Here is a 13,556-nt window from a genome sequence, read left to right on the forward strand (position 1 = left end):
TACTCATATTAGAGAGGATAATTAACTCATGAAAGCTGATAAGGTCACCAAGAAAGGCAATATACAGAGAAAGAAATGAGGGCCCTGAATAAGATTTGCCCTTCAGAATATCATACATTATTTCTCTTTCAGCATTACTACAGTTCAGACAAATTGTCCTTCTCTCTGTTCCTCACATTCAGAACTCCATCTTCTATTTCCCTGTCTTTGTACTGATGCCAAAGCCTATAATGCACCCTCACCAGGCAGGCTTCACCTCCCCTTCTAGGTTATGAGGTATTCTGAGAGTTTTGTGCATTTTTTCCCCTCTACTGCCATTGCTTGAGCTTCCGCCATCTTTTATCCTTCTTCTTAGAAGGCTAGTGACCAGCACCCAAGTTCCATTTAATAGTAATTAGATTTTACAGAGAGATATTTTCCTCAAAGATATAGCAAAAAAACCCCAACAACAACAACAACAAAAACATTTCCTCCAATACTTTTAAGGAATCATACTGTCTCCTCTACTACCTTGGTCTCTGGGGGAAAAGGCTCAAAACTTATCTCAGTTTCCATACGGTATTAGTCCCTCCGCAATCATGCCCCGTTGCAGCACAATTTCTGGATGATCCCAAGTTGCAGATACCACTGAGTCTCAAAATTCAGGCCTTTGATTCTAAGGACACTGATGCCAGCCTATGACTCCCAAATTCCTGTAATTTATTCTCTTGACCTTTCTAAACTCTCAAGATGGTCATGGTCTCTCACCAGACACTGTGATCTAAGGAGTGACCAAATGAAACCAAAAGAGAGAAAGGCAAAAGAAGGAAAAAAGGGGAGTTGAACCTGGCAGGCCATTTTGAATGCCTCTGCAGCCCAATGGCCTACTTTTCTACCTGTGCTTGGCTGGCCACAACCAGTTACAGAATGTATATGAATGGTACTTTCTTTATACATCATCGTGTTTCTCCTGGAAACAGGCTCCCCAGTTTATTCATATGGAGAAACACCGTTCCAGGTACTCTGCACATGTGCTGGACCCCATTGCAAAAATAAGAGGCAAAGTTCTCAGCTGAGACAGTGGTATAAGAGGCTTAAGGAGTGAAGAGAAGGTTTAGAAGAGATACTGGGGGGAGCAGGATAGAGAATTAATGAAAAGGAATAAAAAAAAATGCCTTGATGCAGTGAGAGTCCAATTGAGATTAGATTAATTGAGATTTGTAATAGATTCAGTTAGGATGGTTATATAACTTTCTACAGCTCTGTTGAGTAGCATATGAGTGGGAGCAGGTGGATTAAAGGGTTTCATTTTGAGTAATAACTAGCTAGATTTGATAGGCCAGCTGCTAGAAATGAGAACTGAAAAAGTTCAGAGGTATCATAAATGAAACCAATGGATCTTTATGGAGTATCTTCTATGTGCAGGGTATTGTGCTAGGGACTGAACCATAAATCTACTTTGAGACATCATACAGAATAATTTTCTATGAAGTAGAAATGATGGTATTTGGAGTTTGAAGGAAATAAGATAAAATGTGAAATTCCATTTTAAATTCCTGTCTAAAATAATCAAAAGGGAAAAAAAAAAGAAGAATCTGGTTGTCAGTTATTAAAAATCATCTTTAATGTCATTCAAGTTCTTAGAGAAGAAGATGTAAGAAAATTCTTATGTGAGGCAGAATAGAGTGGACAAGGAGAGGGCAAAAAGTATTACCATCTTACAGGAGCGCCATGCTGAGAAGTTTACACAATTTCATCTAGTAGTTTCTTTACTGGCGGTGAAAAGCTTTACAATAAGATGCTTCTCTGATGTTTTGGAAGAACCTGTTCACCACGCCAGGGGAGTGTGTTTTTATTGCCAGGTGTGAGTTTATGGTTCCTTCTATACTGACCAATAATGCAGCATTTTTTGGACAGTATAGAAATAGAAAAAGATTGAATGTTGCAAGACAAAAGATTCTAATGATTGGTAAAAAAAAATCTCCAAGATAGCATTAAAAATATGTTGTTGAAGCTTCTTAGCTCACCACAAAATAGGTGACTAATAACAATAGCCAACTTTTATACAGCAGTTATGACGTGCCAGGCACTGTGCTTAATTAATTGCTTCCTAATTATTATCTCATTTGATTCTCACAACAACCCTGGGAGGTAGGCATTACTTTTCCCATTTACAGATGAGGAAACTGAGGCAAACAGAAGTTAAATGACTTGTCCACGGTCACACAGCTTAATAAGTCTCTGAGCTCAGATTTGAACTTATGTTTTCTTGACTTTAGGTCAAGTGCTCTATTCACTGAATTATCTAGATGTCTGTGGTGTAGCTGATTACACTAGTCATTTGATTATTTATGTGCATTCTGAGATGATTCATATTCACTTATTAAAATAATATTTATTGAGAAAATTCTACATGAAACACACTATGCTAGGTGCTTTGTGAGATGAATATCAAAGTACTTTACAAATATTATCTCATTTTATCCTTACAACAACTCTGGGGAAGATGCTATTATCACCATTTTACAGGAGAAAACTGAGGTAGATGGAGGTTAAGTGATTTGTCCAGTTTCATGCAACTAATAAATATCTGAAAGTAGATTTGAACTCTAGTTTTCCTGACTTCAGGTCCAGAGCTGTATGTATTGTGCCACCTAGCTACATCTAGCTCCTGACTTTCAGAAATCTATAGTCTAGAATAGAAAATAAGACATGTACATGAACAACAATAAAACAAAAGTGACCATGATGAATGAAAGAAAAGTCACGAATGAAGTAAAATGGCACTTCAGAAACAACTTATAGAGGGAGCAGGGAAGGCTTAATGCAAAAACTAGGCCTTAAAAGATGGGTGGAATTTTGACATACGCCATCTGGAAAAATCAGGGTGCAAGAAAGTGGGGTTGGCAAGGGAGATTGGATTCAAACTGCGCACGCCCCTGAAAGCTAAGTTTAAACTTTTCAGCAGACAACTGTTGAGAAGAGTTAGATGACCTGGGGAAAATTACTGTGGCTGATTAGAGCAAAGAGACTGTGGAGTTTGGAAGGGAAATGATTGAGGAGGCTGTGTCAATTGTCTAGATGAGAAATTACTAAGACCTTGTGGAAATGAAAAGTGGGAATGAAAATGAGAGATTTCAAGTATTCTTATAGTTACAGAAAACATGTCATTATAGAAGTGTCATCACAATTACTGGCCTTCAGACTGCATGGATTCTTCTTGCATCATTAAGTACAAAATGTCTCTAATTTTCTCTCCAAATTTTAGACAGGAATAATTTCAATCTATCAATAGTCTTTTCTAAATTCCTCAGTCTGATGTCTTTCCTCGGGTTCTCATCCTTTATCTCTCTGTTGAGTTTGACACTGCTCACCGCCCTCTTCTCCTGCATAGTCTTTTCTCTCTTTCCTGGTTCTCTTCCTTGTCTGACCACTACATCTCAGTCTCCTTTGCTGCTTAATCATCCATATCATATTCTCTATAGGTTGGTGTTCCCCAGGGCTACATCCTGGGCCTTCTCTTTTCTCTTTACACTCTCATGGTGACTTTATGTTGAGTGATTTACTCAATCAAGTCACCTCAACCCATGTAAAGTAACTAGTGATAAGATGGCCTAGAGTATAATCAATCAATGTCAATCATAAGCTTTAGTTTCAATCAAAATCAATCACAGGTTTTAAACTAAGTTGGAAAAGTACTTGAAAGTGGAGTGACCAGAAGTGGGTTCAAGTAGGCCGAGAAAACATAGTTATACCCTAGGGTAGGGGTAAAGAACCTAGGGCCTAGAGGCCACATGTGGCCCTCTAGGTCCTCAAGTGCAGCTCTTTGACTGAATCTAAACCTCTTGGTCTGTGAAGTTTGGATTCAGTCCTTCTAGTTCTACTTTTCCCTATCCCCCATTTGGCTAGAGAATGACCTTGCAAACTTTGAAAAGTCTGGAAGATGTTGGATTTCCCATCCTGTCCTAGATTCATTAATACATCAGCTATGGAGACTACACTGAGAGCCAGTGACAGAGTGGATGTAGAGTCACAGCTCCATTGGAAGCCTGGCAAATAAGAGAAAAAAAATGCTTACCAACCAGAAGCTGAGTAACCCTTTGTTGTTGCTTTCTAAGCTTAAGGCCACTTTCTCTTAAATGTCATATGTACTTGTAGGAGAGACTTTGGGGAGGGATCTTTTGTACCTATTTTGTAACTATTCTTACCCTTTTTTGAAGCTACATAAGGCTGGCTAAAATGATTCTCAATCGACAGTCTGGGGTAGAAGCACAGCAATGGATATTAGAGCTTAGGGCGTTAGAGAATGACTCCTGATTCCTAAGGGGTGTTCCTAGCACCCTGAAAGAGAGATGTAACCTTAATCTGGGAACCTAAACTAATTTGTGAGAGTGAGAGTTGGGTTAAGTATCCTCAGAGCTTACATGAGCTATACTCATCAAGTCCCAAGGGTTTAATTATCATCTTTAGGCAAATGATTCCCAGATGTATATATTTAATTCCAGTCCCTCCCCTGGGGACTTCTGTCCTGCATCACCAACTGCCTAGTAGATATTTCAAACTGGATGTCCTGGAAATATCCCAGACTCAACATGTCTGGAAAAAGAAAAAAAACAAACAACCTAATCATTTTTCCCTGAAAATCTACTGCTTCTCTTAAACTTCCCCATTTCTGTCAAAGCTACAAACATTCTTTAGTCTCCCAGGTTCCTAACCTCATCATTATCCTTGATTTTTCACTCTCCCTCTCCCTCACTACACATAGCCCATCAGGTATGAAATCCTAGTTTCTATCTCCATAACTTCTTATTTCTTACCCCTTCTCTCAACTTACAGCTCCCATCTTAATTCAGGTCTTCATCTCCTCTCACCTAAACTACTGACTTCTAATTGGCCTTCCTCACTCTAGTCCATTCTCCATGCAGCTATCAAAGTGATTTTCCTTAAATGTAGACATGATCACATCACTCCTGTACTCAATAAACTACAGTGTCTCACTATTTTTTATATTTAGGCAATTGGGGTTAAGTGACTTGCCCAGGATCACACAGCTAGTAAGTGTCAAGTGTTTGGTCTGAGGCCGGATTTGAACTCAGGTCCTCTTGACTTCAGGACCGGTGCTCTATCCACTGTGCCACCTAGCTGCCCCTCACTACCTCACTATTTTCTTAAGAATAAAATATGAATACCTCTGTTTAGCTTTCAAAGCCCTTCACAGTTTGGCCCCAACCTAGCTTTCTAGCTTCATTATTCCCCTTCCTATACTCTAAGTTCCAGCCAAATAGGCCTCCTTTGTTCCTTGCATAAAGCGCTCCATAACCTTTCTCCATTCCTCAGCATAGGTTGTGCCCTATACCTAGACCCACTCTCTCCTCTTCTTCACTTCTGCCTCATTAAATCCCTCATTTCCTTCAAGAAGCTCAAGCTTCCTTTTGTGAAGACATGTACTACAACTTGGGAATCCCTGTACTGGGGACATATTGAGGACTGATTGCCAGAGAAGGAAGGATTTAGAAGGGTAGTCGTAGGGATTGTGAGTGGAGTCACAGGGCAGTCAATTGCTATAACCTTTTCTTAGTAATTATAATGATGATTTGATTATTATTTCCTGAGAAGGGGACATTGTCCATTGTCTTTATGGTGGTCCTTGGCAGTGAGGGCAGATGACAAGATGCATTAGGGATATATGTCTCTTATTCTTCCTACATTACTGGTCTACCCCTTGCCTCATTATATAGGTCTTCAATGGTTTCTTTTGTCCCACGCTTTGTGTACAAGTGAACTTTGGAAATATGCTCTAGCATATTTACAACAACAATGGGTCTTCCCTTTGCCATTTGAATTACTTTAAATGGAGATCTTGGTGTTGTGTGATTTATAGTTATAGAGTATCCCCATAAGAATACTGGTCACCTGGAAAAAAAATGATAGCAGGTGAAGAATCACACCCTTCACAGAGAATTATCTTTGTGTTTGGACTCAGACTTCTTTGTGTAAGGCATCTGCCCTAACACTGTCAAACAGCTAAGGTGAGCATACACCCACCCACCTGTTTTATACCTTGCTTGATGTTGACAGTAAGATGATCATTGAACACAAGTATCCTCCTAGTTGCATTTGTCATTGAGTCTTATAATAATAATTTCTGCCAGGTGGTACAATAGATAGAGTGAATGGAGCAGCTGGGTGGCAAAGTGGATAGAGCACTGGCTTTGGAGTCAGGGGTACCTGAGTTCAAATCCGACCTCAGACACCTGACACTTACTGGCTGTGTAACCCTGGGTAAGTCACTTAACCCCATTGCCTAGCCAAAAAAAAAAAAGATAGAGTGAGGGGCCTAGAGTCAGGAAGTTGAATTAAAATCCAGCCTCAGACACTTCCTAGAGGTGTGACCCTGGTGTGACACTTAACTTCTGTCTGCCTCAGTTTCCTCATCTGTAAAATGAGGATAATAATAGCACCCATCTCCCAAGATGGTGATGAGGATTAAATAAGATAACAACTGTAAAACAATGCCTAGCACATAGTAAGTGCTATATAAATGTTAGTTATTATTATTATTATTATTAATCCTTGTGGTTTTATTATATTACTATTCAATGCCTGATGGTTCCATTATGCTTGTATTATTTTATATTGTTACTATAAAGTCTTAAGGTACCTAATATACATTATCTCCTTTCATCTTCACAACATCCTTGGGATGTAGCTATTAGAACTATTATCATCCCTACTTGACACATGAAGAAGCTGAAGTTTAAAGAAGCTTAGAGATGTTTCATTGGTCAGACAGCTTATAAGTGGCAGGATATATAATTCCAAGTGTACTGCTCATAAATTATACCATGCAACCTCTACAATTTTAGTTTTTCTTTTCTTTTTCAAAATTTTATTAATTTATTTTTATTTATCAACAATCACTTCCATATGCTTTTGAGTTTAAAATTTTTTTCCCCCTTCCTCCCACCACCCTCCCCAAGACGGTGCACAATCTGATGTAGGCTATACATTTACATTCCTATTAAACATATTTTCACATTAATGAAGTTATAAGTAAAAATTAAAACCAATAGAAGGAACCATCAGAAAGAGGAAACAAAACTCATCAGAAGAGAGAAAAAAGATAGTGATTCAACTTTCACAGTTATGATTATGTCTGTGTCTTTTTCTCCATCCTTTTTTCCCTGTTTATGCTTTTCTTTCTCCTCTCTCCCTTCCCCCCTCACCAGTACTTTGCTTTTGACCACTGCCTCCTTCAGTCTCTCTTCCCTTCTATTATCCCCCTTCCTCTTCCCCTTCACCCCCACCTTCCCTCCCCTCTCCCTTTTGTTTCCCCTTTTCCCTCCTACTGCCCATATGGCAAGTTAGATTTCCATACCTAACTGATTACGTTATTCCCTTCCTTACCTAACTGATTACGTTATTCCCTTCCTGAGCCAAATCTGATGGGAACAAGGTTCAAATAATGCTCACCCCCTCCCTTCTTTCCCTCTGCTGTAATAGGATTTTCTGTCTTTTCCTGTAATGTAATTTACCCTTGTCTGCCTCCTCCTTTCTCAGTACATTTTCTAAGATCAGACTAATCCACTTACTTGGATCCATTTAACCCACTTGATTAGATTTTTTTTATCATTACATCAAAGTCAACTAATATCCACCCCTTTATGTATACTCCTTTAACATGGTGTAATAACAAACAGTTTCAAGAGTTACAAGTGTCATCTTCCCTTGTAGGGATGTAAACAGTCCCCTTATTAACAACATTTTGCATCTTTCTGTCCCATTTACCTTTTCATGTCTTTCTTGAATCTTGTACTTGAAGATCAAATTTTTTGTTGAGCTCTGGTCTTTTTATGAGGAAGGTTTGGAAGTCCCCTATTTTGTTGAATATCCATCTCCTCCCTTGAAAAATCATGCTCATTTTTGCAGGGTAGTTGATCCTTGGCTGCAATCCAAGCTCCTTTGCCTTATGAATATCATGTTCCACACCCTTGGTCTTTTAATGTAGAAGCTGCAAGGTCCTGTGTAATCCTGACTATGGTTCCATGATATTTAAATTGTTTCTTTCTGGCTGCTTGCAGCACCTTCTCTTTCATCTGGTAATTTTGGAATTTTGCTATTATATTCCTTGGCATTGTCAATTTGGAATCTCTTTCAGGTGGTGATGTATATTCTTTCTATGGTTATTTTACCTTCTGGTTCTAGGACTTCCAGGCAGTTTTCCTTTATGATTTCCTAAAAGATACTGTCCAGGCTTTTTTTTTATCATGATTTTCAGGTAGTCCAATGATTTTTAAATTGTCTCTCCTGGATCGATTTTCCAGGTTGGTTTTTTTACCGATGAGGTATTTTATGTTTTCATCCATTTTTTCATTTTTTTGTTTCTGTTTGACTGATTCTTGCTCTCTCATAGAGTCATTAGTTTCCATTTGTCCAATTCTAGTTTTTAACAGATTGTTTTCTTCTGTTAGTTTTTGTACTTCCTTCTTCAATTGGCCAATTGTATTTTTAAGGGATTTGTTTTCTTCAGTGTACTTTTTTTCCAATTGGCCAATTGTTTTTTAAGGACTCTTCTACCTCTCTCATTAGACTTTTAAAATCCTTCTTGAGCTCTTCTAAGAAGGCTTTTTGGGCTTCAGACCAGTTCATATTCCCTTTTGATGCTGCAGATGTGGGTTTGTTGACAATGTTGTCCTCTTCAGAATTTCTGTCTTGATCTCCACTCTTCTCATAATATGAATCTATGGTACATTTCTTTTTACTCATGGTTTCTTTATTCCCTGGCCTTTAAAGAGATTAAGCTCTCCTGCTGGGGAACAAAGGGCACTGACCCAAGCTTCTTGTGTTAGGAGCCTAGGTCTTGGTCACTGGCTTTGTGTGCTGGGGCCTCTTATGTTGGCAATTGGAGGCTGTAGGGTTTTGGCAGCTTACCTGGGGTTGGGCTGGAATCTGCAAGGCTGGAACTTTCAAGCAATTCTAGGTTGCCTGCTTTTCCTTTCCTTTAGATTTCTTCAGCTCCTTTTAGATGCGTGCTGCAGGGTGTTTATCTGCCTGGGGCCCCTTGCAATGCTGCTTCCCTCGTTTCTGCTAATGCACTGGGAAATTCCTTTGCGGTAGAGTGCCGAGGCACCTGGTGATTTTCTGAGCTAGTTTCCATCAGTTCCCCTGCCCTCACTGAGGCACTGAGAGGTCCAGGTGTTGGTGTTTGCCTGCTCTCCCACCTGGGCTTCAGGATATCTTCCTGGTTGACAGTCGGAGGCTGTAGGGTTCTGACAGCTTACCTGGTGTTGAGTTGGAATCAGCAAGGCTGGGTCTTTAGGAAGACTCTAGGTTGTTTTCTTCAGTTCCTTTCAGATGAATGCTGCAGGGTGCTTATCCACCTGGGGCCCTTGGTAGTGCTGCTTCCCTTATTTTTGCTGAGGCACTGGGAGACCAGTTTGCTGGGCTGCTGCACTGCTGTTCCCCATCTTTCTTCTAGTTCAGCTGTTCCAGGGTTGGTTTTTTTTTCTTGGGGTGATATTTTCTGGGTTTTCAGATGTTGATAGTGGAGGGTGAGAGCGACTACCTTTTACTCCACCATCTTGGCTCCCGGAAGCAGAAGTTAGTTTTTATTTTCATGAGGTGTTGGAAACACTTTAAGAAAAGCCTTCAAGGATATATTTGGTTCTGTTGAGTCAAGTGCTTTTAAAAATTAATAAACAACAGACACAGTAAGAGTTTATCTTTCCTTTATCCTTCAGTCAGTTGCATGACCATAAAGTGTTGCCTGCTATAGGAATTTCATTTGTGAAAATTTGACCATTCTTTCCTCATGTTTCCATCAAGATGTACTATAGGTGTTCTAAGTCATGTTCATCAAGGCTTCATAGAGACCAAAAAGTTGGCGGGGAAATTAATAATAGCTGATGTCTTCTCAATTGCACTTTTTTTGATATAAGCTTCATTTGTGATTTTTCTGCTGTTTTCGAATCTGCTCCTTGAGATAGCTTGAAAATTAATCCCTACCCTACCAGAGCCCAGGAGGCAGAGACAGAGGAGGAGGAGGAACAGTGATCAGCCGTAGCTGGGTGGGTAACTCCTGGTGATGGCAAAGTTTTTTAAGAGGCTGATGCAGCCAGTGTCCAGGCACAGCAGGGATGTTCCTGGTGCCTATTCTTTTTCCCTTCTGTCCCAGTGCCCTGGGGGGCAGGGAGCAGCAATGCAGTGATGTATGCCATGGAGTGCAAGGTGGAGGTGACACCTTCCAGCATAGCAACTGAACCTTCAGCTATACCCTAGAGGACCACACCAGACAGGCCTTTGGCATCATGAATGAGCTGCAGCTATGTGATATGACTCTGCAGGTCAAATGTGATGATGTGCCTACTGCCCAATTTATGGCTCATAAAGTGGTACTTGCCTCCTCCTGCCCAGCTTTCAAGGCCATGTTCACCAGTGGGCTGCAGGAGCAGGACATGGAAGTGGTCTCTGTCAAGGGCATCCACCCCAAGGTGATAGAATGACTCATAGAGTTTGCCTATACTGCTTCTATCTCCAGGGGGAGAAATGATGCATGTGATGAATGGGGCAGTTATGTACCAGATTGACGGTGTAGTGCAGGCCTGCAGTGACTTTTTGGTGCAGCAGCTGGACTCAGCAATTGCCACTGGTATTGCCAACTTTGCTGAGCAAATTGGCTGTGCTGAGCTCTGTCAGTGCGTCAGGGAGGTAACAAAGCAAGAGGAATTCCTTAATGTGTCTCATTGTCAACTAGTTACACTGATCACTTAGGACAAGCTCAGTGTGCCCTGTGAGTTCAAGGTCTCCTATGCCTGCATTAGCTGGATCCAATGTGACTGGGAGGTAGTGGGGCTTCCACATTCAAATTTTCCTTTGTGCTCTCTGTTGTCACTCCCTCACTCTCCACTTCCTAGAAATGTAGCTGCAAAAATGTAATCCTCTAATCAGACTTGTGTTGTAAGGACTATCTGGTTAAGATCTTTCAGGATTTCACCTTGCACAAGCCCACCCAGGCGATGCCCTGCCAGGCACCCAAGATAGGTCAGGTCATCTATGTAGCAAGTGACTACTTCCAACAGTCACTGAGCTACCTGGTGGTCTACAACCTTTGTGATGGTGCCTGGCTCCACCTTGCAGACCCACAGGTGCTTTGAAGTGGCCTAGCAAATTGTGTGGTGGGTGGGCTGCTATATGCTGTGAGAGAAAGGAACAGTTTTCCAAATGGCAGCACAGACTCTGATGCCCTTGACTGCTACAATCCTATGACCAATCAGTGGTCCCCCTTTGCACCCATGAGTGTGCCCTAGAATCATATTGGGTTGGTGTCACTGATAGCTTCATCTGTGCATTTGGGCTCCTGTAGCTGCATTTGCCACAACAGTGGAAGAGGTATGAGCCAGAATGGGATAAATGGCACTTAGTGGCACCAATGCTGACACAAAGAATCAGGGTGGGAGTGACTGTCCAGAATTACCTGCCCTATGCAGGCTTTGATGGAACAAACCACCTCAATTCTGCTGAGTGCTACTACTCAGAGAGTGGCAGATGATCACGTCTATGAACACCATCCAAAGTAGGTCAGGTGTCTGTGCTCAGCACAACTGCATCTATGTTACAGGGAGCTATCCAGTTGAACGGTATGGAAAGACAGGATGTGGAAATGAAGACCTGGCCTTTTGTGGCCCCTATGAAACATTGACAGAGCACACTTAGGGTCACTGTAAGATCTATGTCCTTGGTTGATATGATGGACACACATTTCTGGATCGCATGAAATGCCATGACCCAGCCACAGCCACTGGAGTAAGGTGACACATATGACCTCTGACCAAAGTAGGGTTGACTGTGACCACGGAACCTTGTTGAAAGCAGATTGTTGCAAGCAGAAAATACAACTGCACCTATTAAAGAATTGTTATCTCTTAGGTAAAATTGTCAGTTGGGTTTTTTGTATGAAAATGAGAAACAAAGCAAAAAAACATCATTTCCAAAATCAGAGGCTAAAATAACAATTCAATGTTAAAATAACAAAGCAGAAGCCATCACAGGAACCTTTGATTTTGCCACTTTGGCCCTGAGAACATTAGAAAAATGTGTTGCCGGGGAGGTAGTTGGGCAAGGGGAGGACTTTTAAGGGTACTAGCATCCAGTGCACCTATGGAAGAGAGTTTGTCTGCAGAAGGGAACTGTTTCAAGGAGGCGGGAGTAGGATCCAGGCCACTGCAAAGGAATCTAGCTCTCTTCCTTTCTGAAGTCCCTGTGCTGAGCAGAACGGGTTTGGTGCCAGGATGCTAGCAGGAACACTGTAGGGTTGGGGTGTGTGTGAAAGAGGGTTGTACATAGAAATCCTGGGTTACATTATCTCTGGGCTCTCTACAGTCATTAAAGTAAGTTCCCTTGTAACTTTCTAACTGAAAAAAAGAATAGACTAGTGTTTTCAGGGGGGAAAATAAAAAAGCAAGAAAATCAATCACCTTGAGTTTCTTTAGAATTTCGTGGCCTCCAGCACGAGGGTGTGTCTTTCAAATTCAATGGTAATTAAAAAAAAAAACCCTGCCTACTTAACCCAGGTAAAATATCATGCTTATTTGTGAACAGCTTTCTACTGAAAAATCCAGATTCTCATTGATCTCATTTACATTTATCCCTGTTAAATTTCATCCTCTTAGATTCGTCTTGTTGTTCTAGTCTTTGAAGATATTTTTGGATCCTGCTTTTGTTTTGGAATGTATCAGATATCTGTCTCAGTATTTTGTTATCCACAAGTTTGATAAGCATTTTTCTTCTTTGGCATTGAGTCTAGTGCAGTGTCCTGAAGCTATTTCAACTTGATTTTTCTCTTTATCTTGCCAGGCTATTAACAGCCGATTCTATTGCTGTTTGATAATGATTGTTGTTGACCTGGTCCATTTCCAACCTGGGCCAATTTGCCCCTCCTTGGACAGCTTGGTGACTCCCCCCTCTCCTGGGAGCTCACTGTGCTGATGCCAGAATTGGTGTGGACACCTCAGTAGCTTCAGCCCTATTGTAGCTCAAGTCTCCTGAGCTCAAAGGATATAGTAGCCTCAACATACACAGCAGCAAGGATTTAAGTCCTGTGCCACCATGCCCAACTCCATGACGATTTTATTTTTTTTAAGGTGAGACTTGTTCTTGTGCTACTTAATTGTTTGTTTCAGAATAAAAACAACTTCCCAGATCAATTCCAAGGGGCTTTTGTCCTTCCTTCTACCTTCCTCTTCTCCTCTTAAAATTTAAGAGAATAATAATAACAATAATAAAACAGCTTCTAAAGTGAGACCAGAGTTGTAATCTAATTATCCAATACTCTAAACAGAAAACTTTTCCCCCCTAGAATATTCCCATATAAAAACCAATAACTTAGAAAATACATTTCCACATCAATTTACACAACTGAATAAAAGACATGAGAAGCCATCAAGTTCCCTCAAGCAATGAGATCCACATTCACCTTGGCAATGTGATCCATAATATAGTCTTGCACATCTGTTTCTGTTCGAGGAGCTATTTAAGAGCATAAAAATTGGAACTCCATTTTATAGGCTCTTCCTACTTCA

General features: G+C 40.7%; 1 pseudogene; it reads left to right on the plus strand.

The window, feature by feature from the left end:
- The first annotated feature begins 3,967 nt into the window (after positions 1-3,967).
- On the plus strand, positions 3,968-11,790 carry LOC110199236 (kelch-like ECH-associated protein 1 pseudogene; annotated as a pseudogene).
- Positions 11,791-13,556: the final 1,766 nt, after the last annotated feature.

Source organism: Phascolarctos cinereus, unplaced genomic scaffold (assembly GCF_003287225.1).
Source record: "Phascolarctos cinereus isolate Bilbo 61053 unplaced genomic scaffold, phaCin_HiC Scaffold_4;HRSCAF=312, whole genome shotgun sequence".
Classification (NCBI taxonomy): Eukaryota; Metazoa; Chordata; class Mammalia; order Diprotodontia; family Phascolarctidae; genus Phascolarctos; species Phascolarctos cinereus.